Here is an 18,547-nt window from a genome sequence, read left to right as displayed (position 1 = left end):
CTTTTCTATGGACCAGGAGTGTGGGGGGAGGGTTGGGGTCATTCAAGCACATTACATGTATTGTGCACTTTATTTCTAATCTAATGCCACTGCTGATATCACAGGAGGTGCCAATCTGTGGCTCAGAGGTTGGGAACCCCTTATCTAGACAGGAGTGCTCTCAGGTGGTGGGGTGTGATAAAAGCTCCCAGGGTTTTAGAATCAGAGTTCTGCTACTGAATGTGTCCTTGAGCAAGTGATGTGACCTCTCGACGCCTCTGATTCAACATCTGCAGAGCTGGCATCAAAATATTTACCTTATAAGATTTCATAAAGACTAAAAAAAACAACATTGCAAATCAACTATGCTGCTGCTGCTAAGTTGCTTCAGCTGTGTCTGACTCTGTGACCCCCATGGACTGTAGCCCTCCAGGCTCCTCTGTCCATGGAATTCTCCAGGCAAGAATACTGGAGTGGGTTGCCATTTCCTTCTCCAGGGGATTTTCCTGACCCAGAGATCCAACCTGGGTCTCCCGCATTGCAGGCAGATTCTTTATCATCTGAACCTACTATACTCCAATATAAAAGAAAAATTTTTGAAAAACGAACACAACATTGTAAATCAACTATACTCCAATATAAGATTAAAAAATTTTTTTTAAGATATAGTAAAGATCAAAATGTTACCAACCTGGATTCCTGGGCTCTTTATTCAATAGAAATTGATGAGGCCAGATGAAAAATTCAGGCAAAGCCTTATTGGTGTTACTGAGTCCAAGCTCGTACTATGTACCAGGCCAGTAAATAGACAAGTTTTGGGGGCAAGAAACAGTGACTTTATTCAGAAAACCAGCTGACTGAGAAGAAAGTAAACTCATGACCCAAAGACCCATCTTGCTTCTTTTATACTAAAAGTGAAAGTGAAAGTCACTCAGTCATGTCCAACTCTGCGACCCCATGATACAGTCCATGGAATTTTCCAGGCCAGAATACTGGAGTGGTAGCCGTTCCCTTCTCCAGGGGATCTTCCCAACCCAGGGATTGAACCCAGGTCTCCCACATTGCAGGTGGATTCTTTACCAGCTGAGCCGCCAGGAAGTGTTTTAGTTGCTCAATCATGTCTGACTCTTTGAGACCCCATGGACTGTAGTCCACCAGGCTCCTCTGTCCATGGGATTCTCCTGGCAATTGCCATTCCCTTCTCCAGAGGATCTTCCTGACCAGGGATCAAACCTGGGTCTCCCACATTGTAGGCAGATTCTTACTAAAAGGGGAGGGAGTAAAGTCAAACATTTCCTTGTTTCTGTCCGCCTCCAGAGAAAATGTGTTAATTTCCGTCTGTAGTCATTCATAGGTGGGCCTGGTCAAGATATGCTCCCTATGAGCTACACAAAAGTATTTTAACTTAATGTTCATTACCTGGGAGGCAGGGTTCCCAGAGATGGGCCATTATGTATAATTTAGGCTTATAAGCAACACTCCTTTAGTGATTAACCTGTAATAGAACACAAAGGTTCTGCCCTGTTACATTGGGACTCCGGCTGCAGCAAGAGGGAGTAAGAACAAGTAACTGATACCCTTGCTCGCTCTCTAAGGGCGGGGTGCAAACTGGCCCCTTCAATGGGGTGAGAGCAGGGGCGGATCGGTGGGTCAGGCTAGTAGGGTGGCTTAGGTGGTCGGCCCACCCCTAGCAGGTTCACGCATGCCCCTGCTTCTGCTCCTGGCACCTCACAAGTGGCAGTTGGGTTTTGGCCTTTTTGTATCTTACTCACAATTGGTCCCAATTGCACATGCACGTGGTTATCTTTACTTCCTTATAGTTTCTTTGCATTCTCTTGCTCAAGGAGATATTTGTCCAGGTGCAAGCACTGCAGTGGGCCTCTCATGTGGCTCAGCGGTAAATAATCTGCCTGAAATGCAGGAGAGGTGGAGACCTGGGTTTGATCCCTAGGATGGGAAGATCCCCTAGAGAAAGAAATGGCAACCCACTCCAGTATTCTTACCTGGGAAATCCCATGGACAGAGGAGCCTGGCAGGCTACAGTCTATGGGGTTGCAAAAGAGTCAAGACATGACTAAGTGACTAACACAACAATAAGCACTGCAGTGAAGGGTCCCAGGACTCAGCTTTGTCTCAAAGAGAAAGAGCATAGTGATAGTCCTATTAATAGTATTGGGTTGGCCAGAAAGTTTGTTTCCATAACATCTTACAGAAAAACTTGAACGAATTTTCTGGCCAACTCAATACATTGCCTGTATAGATGCCTAATCCATAATCATTCTCTTGCTCCTCTCTCTTTCCTTCTCTTGGGGTGTGTATGGTTCAGTGTCTGCCTCCAAATGCCGCAGCAGCCACTCAAAGCCAAGATGAAACTGCCAAGACAGTGAAAGATGGCAACAGACTCATAACTGCCACGCTCAAGGCATTTTCAGAAACTGAGTGTGCTTTCCCTTCTGATGGCTTTATTATGGATATCTATGGAGCAAGGGGAATCTGAATCTGCCACACCATTTGCTGGTTATTTCCAAAGGTCACAGGGGCCAGCAACTTCAGCATAAGAAGAGCTGGAGAGGTCAGGGATTTGCTCTCTGCCCAGAGGCCTCCTCTCTGAGGACCTATTGGGAAACTCAGGTTAAAGAGGGTAACTCAGCCCCTAAAAGAGAGCCTTGAACGCCAGAGTTCTTTACGACTTTTCATCTTGTGCTTTTCCAAAATCCCTTAGTCTCTTAAATTTTGTAAATATTTATGTGCTTGTAGTACATTTTTTAATTCTTTTAATATTTTAATTTGGGGTTTGTACAGTTTATGGAATATTCATTATTCCCTGCTTTCTCTGTCTTTCTTATGGTTTTTACCATTTTGTCTAATTTAATGCTTTTTTGGTTTTTAAATATTGTCCACTTACTTTAATTTCATGTTTTTCATAACCAGTTTTCCTTATAATTATAATTACATATACAGTGAAGGATAATTTCAGAGAAATCACATTTTACAAACAAGCAAAATGAATAATTTTTAAAAACTATGCTCTCATTGACCCAAAGATAATGCCACATAACATGCAGCTGTATACACTTCCAGGCTGTTCTCCTGGAAAAACATCCTAAATTTTCTTTTAGTGTGGTTACTTTTATCCTTTTTAACAGTGTATATTTTTAAATTTTGTTTTATTATTTTTCTAATTGTCTGGTTTGACTTTTTCACCTTTGACATTATTTTGTGGTTTACATTATATTTCAACTTTTCTTAACCTGACACATTTTCATTCTTCTATTAGTTTTCTTACACTATTTATGCTCAGCTGAGCTTTTAAGTAAAGTCTTTGTTACTATATTGATTACATTTTTCATTTACTTTGCTTCTTATTGTCTAGGAGGTTTTATTTTTTAATTCTTTTCATTCTGCATTCATGAATGACCCCCAGATAGCCTCCAAGCAGAGCTGGTTGAGGACTCACCACAGTCCTTTGAGCGCCTCATAACAGAGATCATATCCCCCTCAATGCCAAATCACCTAAAAGTTTCTGGAACCAAGTAAGAAAACCCATAGGTTGACTTTTCTCCCAGGATTATATTAATTTTCTCCAAACAGGCATTCTTCTTGGGCCATTGAAACAGTATGACTTTCTTCTGCACATCTCCTCCAGTCCCACAGAATGTGAGTTCTATGACCCAACAACTATGGTATAGATCATCATGACATTCAGAAAGGTTTGGCCCATAATTGGATGCTGAGCAGAGGAGGAGGGTCCATTCAGGCAGGACTCTCAGGGTAAAGCCTGTCTGATTTTAAGAAGAAGACTGAAGACATTGAAACTTCCAATAGTATTCCTTGAACAGAGCCATTATTACAGGCTCCTCAACCAAGTTTTCAGAACCTTGTCTCCATCTATTATTACCACCATGACTCACCATTCATTTAAGCAGGGTCCCTGGAGACCCTTCTTAGTGTCTAAGTCTCCTCAAGTCCATCACTTTATTAAAAAAAAAAAACAAAGATAAGTTAACCCACGTGGAAACAAATATCCCTTGTAGGGTTTAAGACCCACAACAACAGCTGCTTCAGTTTTGTTTTTTAATCATAAATCTGTTTTCCACTGCAAAAGCCTCCAAGAAACAGAGAAGCAGACCATTTTCTTTTGATAGTTAGATGCCTATTGGATTGGTTTGAGTCCCTGAAAGTAACCTGGTTAACCAAGTCTGATTTCCCTGGTTCGTTGTTTCTTTTATTTTCTACACTGCATATGTACCCCAGTTTGAGGCCTATTCAAGAAACAATTTCACTCTTTTAGGTTGAATTTTCTCACTGACATCTCCATCCACCTACCCAAAGTCTGGTACCTTAGCAGTCTTCCCCTACCCTTTGTCCTGTAAGGGCTCGGGTTCTTTCACATCCTTCATAAATATCAGTCTCCACTCCCTCCAGTTTGCATGAACTATCCTTAGCCAATTAATGCTTTAACTATGCATTGCCTTTATGTTAATTATTTTGTCTAAAGGGCCTGAAAACTCTCATATCAAAAAACACATAACCAATGCATGTCATTTATGCCTTGTTTCCTTTGCAATGTTGTTCTTGCTTAGTCACTCAGTTGTGTCCAACTCTTTTGCGACCCCATGGACTGTAGCCCACCAGGCTCCTCTGTCCATGGGATTTCCCAGGTAAGAATACTGGAGTGGGTTTCCATTTCTTCCTCTAGGGGATCTTCCCATCCTAGGGATCAAACCCAGGTCTCCACATCTCCTGCATTTCAGGCAGATTATTTACCACTGAGCCACCGGGGAAGCCCAAGAGTTTCAAACACTAAGTTATTAGTTGTTGTTGTACTGTCCTTCCTATTCATGGTGCTCTTCCCCATCTTCCTCTGGTTAACTGGGCACACTTCATCACATTTAAATATCTTCTCCTCCATACATAGCTCATGCTGCCTTCTCTGAGTTCCCATAAGATTCTGTGACACATTGATTTGTTTACAAATTTTGTCTCCAAGGAAATAATCTCCGAAAGTATTCTTGGGAAGGTCAGAGGCTTAATGAACTAGTTATCACACCAAGTCAGTGGGTTCTCAGAAATGCAAATCACTCACTTTTGGTAAAGTTGATAACTTTGTTCTCCTTAGCTACATCTTCCATTTAGACAGAGGGGACATCTGTGTTCACTCACTGAACAAATATGTATCAGGTGCCTAATTCGTGCTACAGATCATTCCAGGTGCTGAGGATGGAGCAAGAAGCCAGGAGAGAACAGCCTGACACAGAAAATAGCCAAGAGCCTTCACAGGCGAGCCTCCCTGACGAAAACTGTGCCCGGGATTAGTTAGGTCTTAGATCCATTACTTGATCAGAGAGTGTGGAAAGGTGACCAGGAAATAAGCTTTGGGCTGAAAAAGAAAAACACCAAAACTAATTTTAGCCAGAAAAATATACCACACTCTCATTCTGTAACTCTGTCTGCACCTGGTGAAATGATATGGGTCACATTACAGCTAAAGGAGGAATTGTTGAGGAATTGTTCCCTGGTTCACGGGACCTTTTTCCCCTTCTCTTCTCTTTGTGAGCATTTGCCATTGAAGCTTCCTGCTGTGAGACCTTCATGTTATACGGGAAAGTATCAGCCCAATGACTTCTAAAACCAGCACAATAACAACCCCAAGAGTTGAAGAGAGTTTCTGAGCATCAATTCCCCTCTTGACCTGAAAATCTTGACCTGACCGAAAGAGATCGCATTCAAAACACAGCAATGCTTTTCAAAGCACCAGACAGGGCTTGAGTGTGATGTCCTCACTAACCTGAAAATTGTGGGAAGCGTCTGCTTTGAAGTACATTGCTGAGCACAGCACATGGCTGCCAAATGTCAGCCCCTCAGGGCTCACAGAACGGATGCCAAAGGCAGACCTCCACCTAGCAAGCCCCATAGCTTCCACTAGCCACACACAGTACTAACTGGAGAAGTCACCTCCTGCTCCCCAGGGAGGAGGAACTTCACTTACCAAATGCAACATGTCCCCATGTGAAAAGGCATCTGAGTGATGTGCCAGTTAAACCAGACAGCTTACCATGCCTTTCCTCTAGATTCTATTTTCATCTTTGTGTTTCTTACAGCATGAATTTCAGTATTTTCACTGTACTAGTACATTCTTTTTTAATATTTTCTCAGCCATGCCACACGGCATTTAGGATCTTTTTTCTGGAACCCATGCTGCTTGCATCAGAAGCACAGAGTCTTCACCACTGGACCAGCAAGGAAGTTCCTACTAGTACTTCACCCAGTTGTGTATGTAAAGACAAGTATGGTTTGTTTGTTTGTTTACAATTATAATATCCATAAGAAAAAATAAAAAGACTATATAAAACAGAAGTTGCCCATTGAATGTAAATACTTTGCCTTTTATTTTAGATCATTTCACATAAATTTACTTAAACATACAATAAACAAAATTAGAAAGCTAATTTTTGTATGCTGTCAGTATAGGGACAGAACACACAGAGAAGAAAATTAATGTAAATGCCACTTGAATTACTTGTGAGAAAGCCAGAAACCTACCACACCACAACTTCAGTTATTTGAAACATTCTATTAAATTAAAATCGCGTAAAGGAGTGGAGGGAGAGGCAAGGTTGGTGAAGGGGATTAAAGGATATAAACTACTAGGTATAAAATAAATGCATTTAAGGATGTGATATACAACACAAGGAATATAGCCAATACTTTATAATAACTTTTATACTTTACAAGGAGTATAACCTATAAAAATACCAAATTACTGTGTTGTACACCTGAAAGTAATATAATCTTGGAAAGCAACTATACTTCAAAAAAGAAAAATAGTTCTTTAAAACAAACTCTAACCAGGTATAATGGGCCACTCCTTGTTATCTTTACTATTGTAATTAAACTATCATCAACCACAATCTCCCTGGCATTAGGACAATTATATGGCCTCAGGTGGTCCTAGTGGTAAAGAATCCACCTGTTGATGCAAGAGATGCAAGAGACGCAGATTGGATCCCTGGGTTGGGAAGATCCTCTGGCATAGGAAATGGCAACCCACTCCAGTATTCTTGTCTGGGAAATCCCATGGACAGAGGAACCTGGTGGGCTACAGTCCATGGGGTCACGAAGAGTTGGATATGACTGAAGTGACTTAGCACACATGGCCTCTGGCACAGCCTATCAGGACATGATGGAACTGGGGCCATACTTAACTAAACTGACAAGGAAATCCTTATAGGGCATCCCAGTGGCCTGGAAACAGTACTGGAATTTCTCTTAGGCCTTCAGGATTTCCAGAATTCAATTACACACTTAAGAGAATCTGACTGGGGGGTCATCATATCCACTTTTTGGTAAACACTTAAAACACTCTGCTAGATATTTTCATACACATATGTGATAATTAAATATGGAAATCCAAACAATTCCAACTTCTTAAAGCTGATCTCATGTATTCTCTGAACACCAGTTCAGAAAATCCTGAGAGTTTTCCTATATACTTGCAACACTGGAATGAGAGGTCAAAATAAATGGTTAATTTTTTCAGTTTACCTAGAAGGCTGTTCTACTTTGTAATATTAACAGCACAGTGCTAATGTAGTACTACACATTTGCTTACCAGTTTATAATCGACAAAGTAGTTTTAAATCCATTGTCTGCTCCGGGAGGCGGGAGGTTCCACCACAGCAGAGTCAAGCTGTCTTGTTCAGGGTTGTAGCCCTTGTGTCTGGGGCAGCTAACTGCTAACTACTTGGTGGCTCAGACAGTAAAGAATTTGCCTGAAATGCAGTAGACTCAGGTTCAATCCCTGGGTTGGGAAGAGAAGGGAAAGGCTACCCACTCCAGTATTCTTACCTGGAGAATCCCATGGACAGAGGAGCGTGGGGGGCTAAGAGTCCATGGGGTCGCAGAGGGTCAGGTGCAACTGACTAAGCAGTACGTATCTCTCTTTTTACATAATGAGTAATATCGTTCAAGAAGGCACGCCAGGTACAAACAGTCTCATTCTAGAGATGAGAGAATGGAGGCTCAGAAAGTCAAATGATATGTGCACACATGCTAAGTCACTTCAGTCACTTAAACTACTTAAGCTAGGCCTTCTGATCCCAAGACCATTTCTTTTCATTGACTGTGCCATGCCATCTTGCCTAATCTTGTTTTTTAGTAGCTGTCAATCCACAAACTTAGATTTTTCATCATGTCATTTGATCCATGTGATGGCCTTGTGTGAAGAGTCTGGGACTTAGTTTTTCATTTCACTAATGTGTGAACTGAGAGTCAGTAGGGTCACAACACAGAGAATCAACTTGTAGTTGCCAAGGAGAGAAGGATTGGGAGTTTGGGATTAGCAGATGCAAACTATTATATGCAGGATGAATAAACAACACATCCTACTACATAGGATGAAAGTGAAAGTGAAATTCGCTCCGTTGTGTCCAACTCTTTGTGACCCCAGGGACTGTATAGTCCATGGAATTCTCCAGGCCAGAATACTGGAGTGAGTAGCCTTTCCTTGTCCAGGGGATCTTCCCAACCCAGGTCTCCAGAGTTGCAGGCAGATTCTTTACCAGTTTAGCCACAGGGCATAGGGAACTATATTCAATATACTGTGATAACCATGATGGAAAAGAATATGAAAATCAATGTATATATATATATACACACACATATATATATGTATAATTGAACCACTTCACTGTACAGTAGAAATTAACACAACATCATAAATCAACTATGCTTCAATAAAGTAAATTTGTTTAACAATGTAGCAAAATAAGGTCACAAATCTCCCCACTAGTAAGCGGCAGGACCAGAACCAGAGCTGAGATAGTTAGAGTCAGGCTCAGTGCTCATCTGACTGCTTCTCTGGTTCCTCTTCCTAGCCCTCAAGAGGCACCTCCCATTTCCACATGTAATCACTATGTCTGCAGTGAGCGGCTACAGGCAGATGCTTTGGGGACAGACTGGGCCAACGGCACTGTCTCTACCATACAAGGACTTACCTTCCCCTGGCAGGTTCAGACATGTGCACAGCTGACCGTACGACAGACCTGGCCCTGAAAAACACACACAAAAGGAGACACAGAGAAGGCAGAGGGGTCTGTCAGTGTGATAAGAAACTAGCATTTAGGGCCACAAAATGTGGTAATGATCCTGACTCCAGGTGACTTTCTAGTCATGGATAGGACACCTACTTAGCCTGTCAAATAGGAGGAAAAAATGTACAGTGCTTATGGCAAGAGGGTGAGTTTTGTATAAGTGTAAGTTGCTCAGTAATGTCCGACTCTTTGCAACCCCATTGACGGTAGCCCCACCAGGCTCCTCTGTCCATTGAGTTCTCCAGGCAAGAATACTGGAGTGGGTTGCCATTCCCTTCTCCAGGGGATCTTCTCGACCCAGGGATCAAACCCCTGGTTTTCTGCATTGCAAGCAGATTTTTTACCACTGAGCTACCAAGGAAGCCTCGTTTTGTATAACCCATTCTTTTTTTTTTTTAAGACTTTATCCTTCACAGCTTAAATTTAAATACACTGTATCAAATTATTTAAATAAATTTGAATATATTAAATTTATTTAAGTAAATAAACATTAAAAGTTGGAAAAGTTACTTTCCAAATGCATGCTTGCAACAAGAACTGCATCCCTATAGCACAAGCACTAACAGAAGCCTCATCTTGCTCAGAGGCCCTGCTCCTCAATCACTGAACGGCTCTTATGTGTCTAGTTGCCGGGTTTCTACACTGCTGTGCATTAAAACATAACTGAGCAGCCCTCTATGAGGCCTTCCCAGAATAGACCCCCACCCATACCCTCCCTCTCCAATGTGCTGCTGGAGGACCAGATTCCGCTCCTTGTCTGTAGAAAAACTTCAGTCAAAGGACCAATTTAATCAGAGAAGTGAGAAAATGTGGAAAGAAAGGAAAACAGTCAAGCAAGCAAAATAATAGTACTCTAACCACTAAACAAATTCAACAGCATTTAGTTCTTCCTCAAGGGCCATGGCTTACGTTCTCAGCCATGGCCTTGGAGCTGTTTTGTATAGACTGAGATCCTCACCAGGTGGAAGAAGTTTATCATATGCTGCCCACAAGCGAGGTAGACCTCAGACAGGATGAAACCAGAAGGTTGATGAGGCTGACTCCAGATTACCTCATCACCAATCAATCAGGAGAATATCCATGAGCTGATCACACCCTGCTCCTTGAACAGTATAAGATTCCTCAAGCAGAGTGCTGGTGATCGGGTCACTGGTGGGGTTCTGCCCTTGGTTGGCTGGGTGCTGTTGGCCCCACTTCTAAAGTGCAGTGCAAAGGGACATCGTATATATGCAGCATTTGTTTGGTTGTTTTTCTTTTTTAAAAAAATTTTTGCTTCTGTTTTTCTTTGCAGTTATTAAATCTGTATGCATGGAATTTTAAACCTCTGCCATACTATATTCCAAAGAATTGATGCTTTTGAACTGTGGTGTTGGAGAAGATTCTTGAGAGCCCCTTGGACAGTAAGGAGATACAACTCGTCCATCCTAAAGGAAATCAGTCCTGAATATACATTGGAAGGACTGATGCTGAAGCTGAAACTACAATACTTTGGCCACCTGATGCGAAGAGCTGACTCATTTGAAAAGACCCTGATGCTGGGAAAGACTGAAGGCAGGAGGAGAAGGGTATGACAGAGGATGAGATGGTTGGATGGCATCACCAACTCAATGGACATGTGTTTGAGTAAACTCCGGGAGTTTGTGATGGACAGGGAGGCCTGGCATGCTGCAGTCCATGGGGTCACAAAAAAAAGAGTGGGACACGACTGAGCGACTGAACTTAGCTGAAAACTATATCCACCAATGGGCATTATTATCATGTCGTGTAGAAAGTCAGTTGTGTCATGCAACACTCAGAATGCTGTGTTCAGCCTTGTTTTTCCAGAGTGGGGTTTTTCAGTCATTTCTTCAAGGGGAAACGAAATGATTTTAGTTGGAGCAAAGCTTTAAGCGTGTCAGTGTGCTTTTGTGCGGCTGTGTTCTATGGCCATCTGAACCTTGCAGTGAGGTTGCAGGGCCCCTGGGACCCGCCGTCTGAGGCCGCCTGGTTTGCTTCATTCACTTTCTGAGTTTTTAGACTCCAGAAGGAGACACATTTTTCCAAGTTGCATGCGAGGGCAACGCATCACCTCGCCTCCCTTCTGCTCGCCTGCACATCCGACCATTGGCTCTGTCTGGGCCTGGGCCGCGACCATCCAGCTTGGTCCCTGATGTCGGGAAGAGCTGAGGTAAGGCAGTGGGTCGGGCGGCCTTGCGCCACAGCGCACCCCTGCCCCAACTCCACACCCACCGCGAGAGTCCCATGACATGCCAGAGCCGATGGCGGCCCCGGGCAAGACGGGTGTGGGGCTATCTGCCCTCGTCCCTGTCCTCGGGGGCAGGGTCCCCGGGTTCCGGCCTAGCAGCTGCAGTGCGTTTCTTCAAAAGAGGCCTCTTTCCATAGGTTGCTGACTCTCCCGTCTGTAATACCCGTTATCAGAATGACCCTGTATTCAGTTTAATAATTCATTATTTCCATGCTGCAAGAAGATTTCTAATGAAGGGGGAAAAAAAAACAACAGCAAGAACATTCTTATCTATGGAGCAGCTAACTCACACACAGCGTCCTGCTTTTTATACAGAACTCACCGATGTATAAACCGACCGTGTAAATACTCTCTCCTCTTACACTCGTGTATCATACGTGTACATGGTGGGTCCTCCCCTGGGACTCTTTCCTTACCGGTAGCTGTCCTGTTTTCTGGGTTGTTTCTAATGGAAGATGAACACGCCCAGGGCTCACCCAGCTTGCTGGGCAAACCCAGCTGCCCCCGCGCCTGCCCACGGGGCTTGCGGGGGGCTGTCTTGTTCTCACTTTAAGTCAGGAGTCACGAAAGAAACTTTTTTTTTCAACTGAGGAAAAAAAACACAGCTCCACTCTCGTGCTCACCAGGAATGTCCGCATCGCCGTCCGCTTCTCCCCTTTGCGGTTGCTAATGACAACATGATGACTTACTCTACTATTCAGAAAGCCTTTTTATGTAATTAATGTATGCTTTCTTGTTTACAAATGCCTGATTTAAAAAGAAGAAAAAAAAAAAAAGACTCTTGCATACCCCATCCAGGGGGAGACACAGTCTTGAGGGCATTAGCCTGCTGTGGCCCCCTTCCCCTGGCAAAGCAATAAAGCTATTTCTTTCTAATTCACCCAAAACTCTGTCTCTGAGATTTAATCCGGCACTAGTATACAGAGGCTGAATTTCACCGACAGAATCACCACTGTGGTGCTTTAAAAATATTCGAATGCCTAGTCCCCACTCAGATGAATTATATTGTCCATTTCTTTGTCAACAGAATGAGATGGGCTCAAAGCATTTAATATAATAATGATAGATAATTTTGTCTCTGTGATTTTCTATAGTGAATTAAGTTATTTCAATTTTTTCTGTCGAGAGTCAATAAACAGTTGTCTAAAGAATTTATGATTGTATGTGAAATAAGCTGAAATGATCTCACAATTTTGGGCGTGAATACTTAACGCTTAAATGGATACTTAAACAAATTAGTATATTTTTTTCTTGGAGAAGATAAAAAGTGAAAATGAATGAGAATGAACTTGGTTCACTTTAATACATAATTATTTCTAATTGGCAAAAAAGATACAATATTCTGAAAGAAGTGAAATGCTTATTAGCAATTATCAACATCAGCTACTTCAGTGACATATATATTTTTTTTAATATATAATGGGTAATATAAATAGTGACTATGTCTCTAAAACGTTTTTGTGAGGTTATGGTGCTACCTTCTAAATGTGAACATTGAAGTTTGAAACTGACCACTTTGTCACTAAATTACTTTGACAATTTCAATGGTCTGAATTTGTAAATGACATGAAACAGCTACTACAAGAACAAAATTGTCTGATTCTTGTTACTTTGTGGTTGCTCTGTATTTCAGTGACAAAAGCAGTTGCTAGAAGTCACTGAGAATCATGTATGAACACATTAAGGTTTTTTTCCCCCATGAAGTACAGATCAAAAGGACTCCCTGAAGCCATGTCTGTCCTTTATTTCTACTAGTATAATTGCTAATCTATTTGGTGGAATAGTGGCATTTTACTTTTTTCTAGGCTCATGATTATATTATTTTTTTTCTCTTAGCTGTCTAAAATGCCAGCAGTATGCTAGACTAGCTCCATGACTTTGGTCAAAATAAAAACTTAAAATTAAGAGCGACATATAGATTTCATGGTATGGTGGAAAGAGACAAAAATAGGTTAGAAGCTAGCTCATTTATGCTCAAACTCAAGCAAGCTGCAAGCAATGAGATAAAAGAAAAAGTAATCTTTGAGGGAAAATCCTTTTTAAAAAAAAAATTCTTTTAAAAAATCCTTTTAAAAAAATTAGATTTCTCACTCTGACACTAATTCAATATACAATGGTCCCCTTATCTATGCGGGATCCCTTCCAAGTGGGTGACTGAAACCTTAGATAGTACCAAACTCTACATATATTATGTTTTTTTCTGTATATACATACTTATGATAAAGTTTACTTTATAAATTAAGCACAGTAAGAGATTAACAACAGTAATTAATAATAAAATATAATAATAATAATATACTACAATAGAAGTTACATGAATATAGTCTCTCTCTTTCTCTGGAGGCATGTGTCTCCCTTTCTCTCTCTCAAAGTATCTTATTGTGCACTGTACTCACCCTTCTTCTTGTGATGATGTAGGGCAATAAAATTCCTATATGATGAGATGAAGTAACATGAACAACATAGCCACTGTGACATAGCATTAGAACTACTGACTTTGTGACTGTTAACTCAAAGGAGGGTTATCTACTCCAGGTGATCCTGGATCATCAAGCCAGGACAATGTCAATAGATGGATGTCAGGAGAAGATGGTGTCAACAGTTGGGGATCCCAGGTAGGACATAGTGGAATGATGTCATCAGGCTACTTAGAATAGTACACAATTTTAAACTTCTGAACTGTTTACTTCTGGCAATTTTTCATTTAGTATTTTTGGGCCACAGTTGACTGCAGGTGACTGAAACCCTGGAAAGTGAGACCACAGCTAAGGGGGGACTGCTACCATCTATTTTATCAGAGTTCCACTGAAGTATCAACTCTTCATTTTCTGCATCACTAATCTTTAGGCACTGCCTACACAGAATAAAAGTAAGGTAGGGGATAAGTTTCACCAATAACTATATTCATAGCATTACACATGGGAATGCTCATGGATCTTCTCAAACTCCACACAAATGATACCCAGTGATAAGCTCTCCTGCTGCTCAACGCATCTACAGGTAAATCCCTTGGGGAGTTTCTTAACACATGTAAATTCCTGCGTTCCTCTCCTCAGTGAGCTAATCCTAGTCCTTGAAGGTAGGGCCCTAGGATCTATACTTAATACACCCTTCGGGCAATTCTTATAAAGAAAATTTGAGAACCAGTGGACCAAAAATGGACCCAAAGTTATGCACATTATCTCCAGTCCTTTAAAGAAAACTGAGGTGCCTGCATCTGACTCTGACCCCAGGAATTAAATTTTGATGCACATCATAAGCTTGATAGGGAAATATTCATTTTCCATCTCAGTTAGAAAGCATTATGTTACAAGGTAGGGGCAAGGTGGCAAACCATCAGTATAACTGGAGGCTTAAAAGCAGAGTCCTTGTACTCCTTGAGACAGTTGAACTCATTACCTCTAATCACTCAGAGAGGAGTTCACCAAAGAGCATGGTAAATGCCTGCAGGTCTATGGGAGGCCCTCAATTGAGACATGCCTTGTGTAGAAATTGGATAATTAGAGAGTATATGTTCAATTAAATTTGAGGATCTACGAAGTACTGAGAATTATATAGGGTGCTAAAAGGCTCTGCCTTAGAAACCTTTGTTATTACTAGTTTGAGAAAAAGAGCTCTTTTGAAGTCTGAAGTCCAGAGTGTAGCTTTAATGCCACTTCAATGGAGGTAGCATCTTGGATTTGGTGACTGTTGTTTATTTAATCTAGCAATTTTTTATTGAAAGTAGCTTAGTTACAAATAATGTAGGCTTCTTAACATGGATTCAGTGGTTGAGGGGTGAAGGATTCCTGCTCACCAAATGACCTAAAACATATTTCCTAAATTCTTTTAGCAACAATTCCAACCAGCCCCACCCCCACCCCCACCAGTTTCCACAATGGACACATTTAAAGGTACTAACTCTGGAATGCTGTGACATTGTATTCAATTTAAGTTTTCTTTCTGATGTTGGAAACAACTCTACTATATCTTGTCATTTAAATCACTGTATAAAAAAGCAATGCATTAAAAAAAAAGAAAAAAAAAAGCAGTGCATAATACTGAGTGAAACAATTATCAGGCAATTAAAATCTGATCAACTAATTAAAATAATAGAGATAGCAAACTTCAGATCCTAATAATTTTTCTTGAACTTGCAACAAAGAACATCAGACTTATAGGTAGTCCATGTACTTCATATCTTCTTTTTACACCTGAAATGGAGAAATCCAGCCTGTTTCAACAAATTGTACAAACATTCTTTATTGGCTTCCCAGGAGAATACATAAAGAGACACTCTAGCTGTGACATGATTTTTATTCATTTAGGATGAATTATAGTAAATACAAAAGCAAGAAAAGTAATTCATTCGATTTTTTTTTTTTTTTTTTTTTTTTGGTATAGTTGCTAGGTTTCTAGATGCTCTTTTCTACATGCTTGGCATATTTCAGTGAACAACAAAAAAGGACAAAAATCGTGCCTCCATTCTACTTGAGAGTAACAAATGATAAACATAATTTTTAAAAAGTAAATTGTATCATTTAGAAGATGGTGATTAGTACTGGAAAAATAGAAAAAGTAAGAGGATTTGGGTGTGATGGAGTAGATTGCAATTTAAATAGGATTATCAGGATAGTCCCAAAGAAAAAGGTGAAGATGTGAGCACAGACTTGATGAAGGTGATGTCATTACAAAGCAGATATTTATGGTTAAGAATGTTCCACACTGCAAGAAAGGCTAGTGCAAAAGCCCAAAGATGGAAGTAAGCCTGGTTGGTACAAGGAATTACAAAGAGGCCAACATAAAAGTGGAGAAGGTGAAAGGGAGTGGAGATCAAAGATAATGAGGAAGATGTGGCAGATCACGTGGGGCCTTGTAGTCCTGTTGCTGTGACTTGGTTTATCCTTTGAGAGAAGCAGTGAGCCAGTGAACAGTTTTGAATAGACATACCAGAAATGTACATAGAGATGGTCCCATGACACTAAAGCAGTTCAGCCTAGAGTCAAACAGACCTGGGTTTGGATTTTTCTTCTACCTCTTACCAGTTGTATACCTCCTCCTCAATTTTCTCATCTCTAGAAAAAGGTAATCCTTGCTTCAGAAAGCTGTTAAGTATTTACAGAAGTAACATTCAAGCTGCCTCTCCCTAGGATTGTGTTTTTCAAGATGGTAGCCAAAAGGTATTTGCAACCTTTCTCCTTTTAAAAATCACAGCCAAGGAACATAACAAGCCAGAGAAATCTGGACCACAAGGTAAAGACCAACACTGGACAGAGAAATAGTTAATGGTTAAGAGAGAGGAAGCATAGCAGACCTCAGAATCTACAGAGGGAGATTGTTCCCATTTTCAGGACAGTGTAGTTCACCCTACTATACCCCTGCCCATGTCTATTTCTAGATATTAACAAATAGATGCTCAGTTCAGTTCAGTTCAGTTCAGTTGCTCAGTCGTGTCCGACTCTTTGCGACCCCATGAATCGCAGCACGCCAGGCCTCCCTGTCCATCACAAACTCCTGGAGTTTACTCAAACTCACACCCATCAAGTCAGTGATGCCATCCAGCCATCTCATCCTCTGTCGTCCCCTTCTCCTCCTGGCCCCAATCCCTCCCAGCATCAGGGTCTTTTCCAATGACCCAACTCTTTGCATGAGGTGGCCAAAGTATTAGAGTTTCAGCTTCAGCATCAGTCCTTCCAATGAATACCCAGGCCTGATCTCCTTTAGGATGGACTGGTTGGATCTCCTTGCAGTCCAAGGGACTCTCAAGAGTCTTCTCCAACACCACAGTTCAAAAGCATCAATTCTTCGGTGCTCAGCTTTCCTCACAGTCCAACTCTCACATCCATACATGACCACTGGAAAAACCATAGCCTTGACCAGATGGACCTTTGTTGACAAAGTAATGTCTCTGCTTCTTAATATGCTATCTAGGTTGGTCATAACTTTCCTTCCAAGGAGTAAGCATCTTTTAATTTCATGGCTGCAATCACCATCTGCAGTGATTTTGGAGCCCAAAAAAATAAAGTCTGACACTGTTTCCACTGTTTCCCCATCTATTTCCCATGAAGTGATGGGACCAGATGCCATGATCTTAGTTTTCTGAATGTTGAGCTTTAAGCCAACTTTTTCACTCTCCTCTTTCACTTTCATCAAGAGGCTTTTAGTTCCTCTTCACTTTCTGCCATAAGGGTGGTGTCATCTGCATATCTGAGGTTATTGATATTTCTCCCAGCAATCTTGATTCCAGCTTGTGCTTCTTCCAGCCCAGCATTTCTCATGATGTACTCTGCATATAAGTTAAATAAGCAGGGTGACAATATACAGCCTTGACGTACTCCTTTTCCTATTTGGAGCCAGTCTGTTGTTCCATGTCCAGTTCTAACTGTTGCTTCCTGACCTGCATATAGGTTTCTCAAGAGGCAGGTCAGGTGGTCTGGTATTCCCATCTCTCTCAGAATTTTCCACAGTTTATTGTGATCCACACAGTTGAAGGCTTTGGCATAGTTTATAAAGCAGAAATAAATGTTTTTCTGGAACTCTCTTGCTTTTTCAATGATCCAGTGGATGTTGGCAATTTGATCTCTGGTTCCTCTGCCTTTTCTAAAACCAGCTTGAACATCTGGAAGTTCACAGTTCACGTATTACTGAAGCCTGGCTTGGAGAATTTTGAGCATTACCTTACTAGCGTGTGAGATGAGTACAATTGTGCGGTAGTTTGAGCATTCTTTGGGATTGCCTTTCTTAGGGATTGGAATGAAAACTGGCCTTTTCCAATCCTGTGGCCACTGGTGAGTTTTCAAAATTTGCTGGCATATTGAGTGCAGCATTTTCACAGCATCATCTTTTATGATATGAAATAGCTCAACTGGAATAGATGCTAAGGTTTAAAAAAAAAAAAAAAACCCTGATCATTCTTACTGTAGCCATCATTGTACTTATTAACAGATTTGCCATATACTTTTTTTTTGAAAGTATGAAAATTACGGCCCTAAATATGCCTGTTCTAATTCTCTTCCACTCACTCTTCCATAGCAATCCAGCCAAATATACCACCCTCATCTTAATCTTCTTAAAACCCAGCCTTGAATACAACATCCCTTGGTCAAATATCTTAAAGTGCCTCTTTTGCCCACAGGAAGGATCCTACACTTCTTAAGCAGGCCCCTTGGTATCTTCCCAGTATGTTCTTATAAGGATCCTATATCAACCAAACTATTTATTCTCTGAATGTGGCTCAGATGGTAAAGCATTT

This window comes from Cervus canadensis, chromosome 12 (genome assembly GCF_019320065.1).
Source record: "Cervus canadensis isolate Bull #8, Minnesota chromosome 12, ASM1932006v1, whole genome shotgun sequence".
NCBI lineage: Eukaryota > Metazoa > Chordata > Mammalia > Artiodactyla > Cervidae > Cervus > Cervus canadensis.
This window is presented reverse-complemented; position numbering follows the sequence as displayed.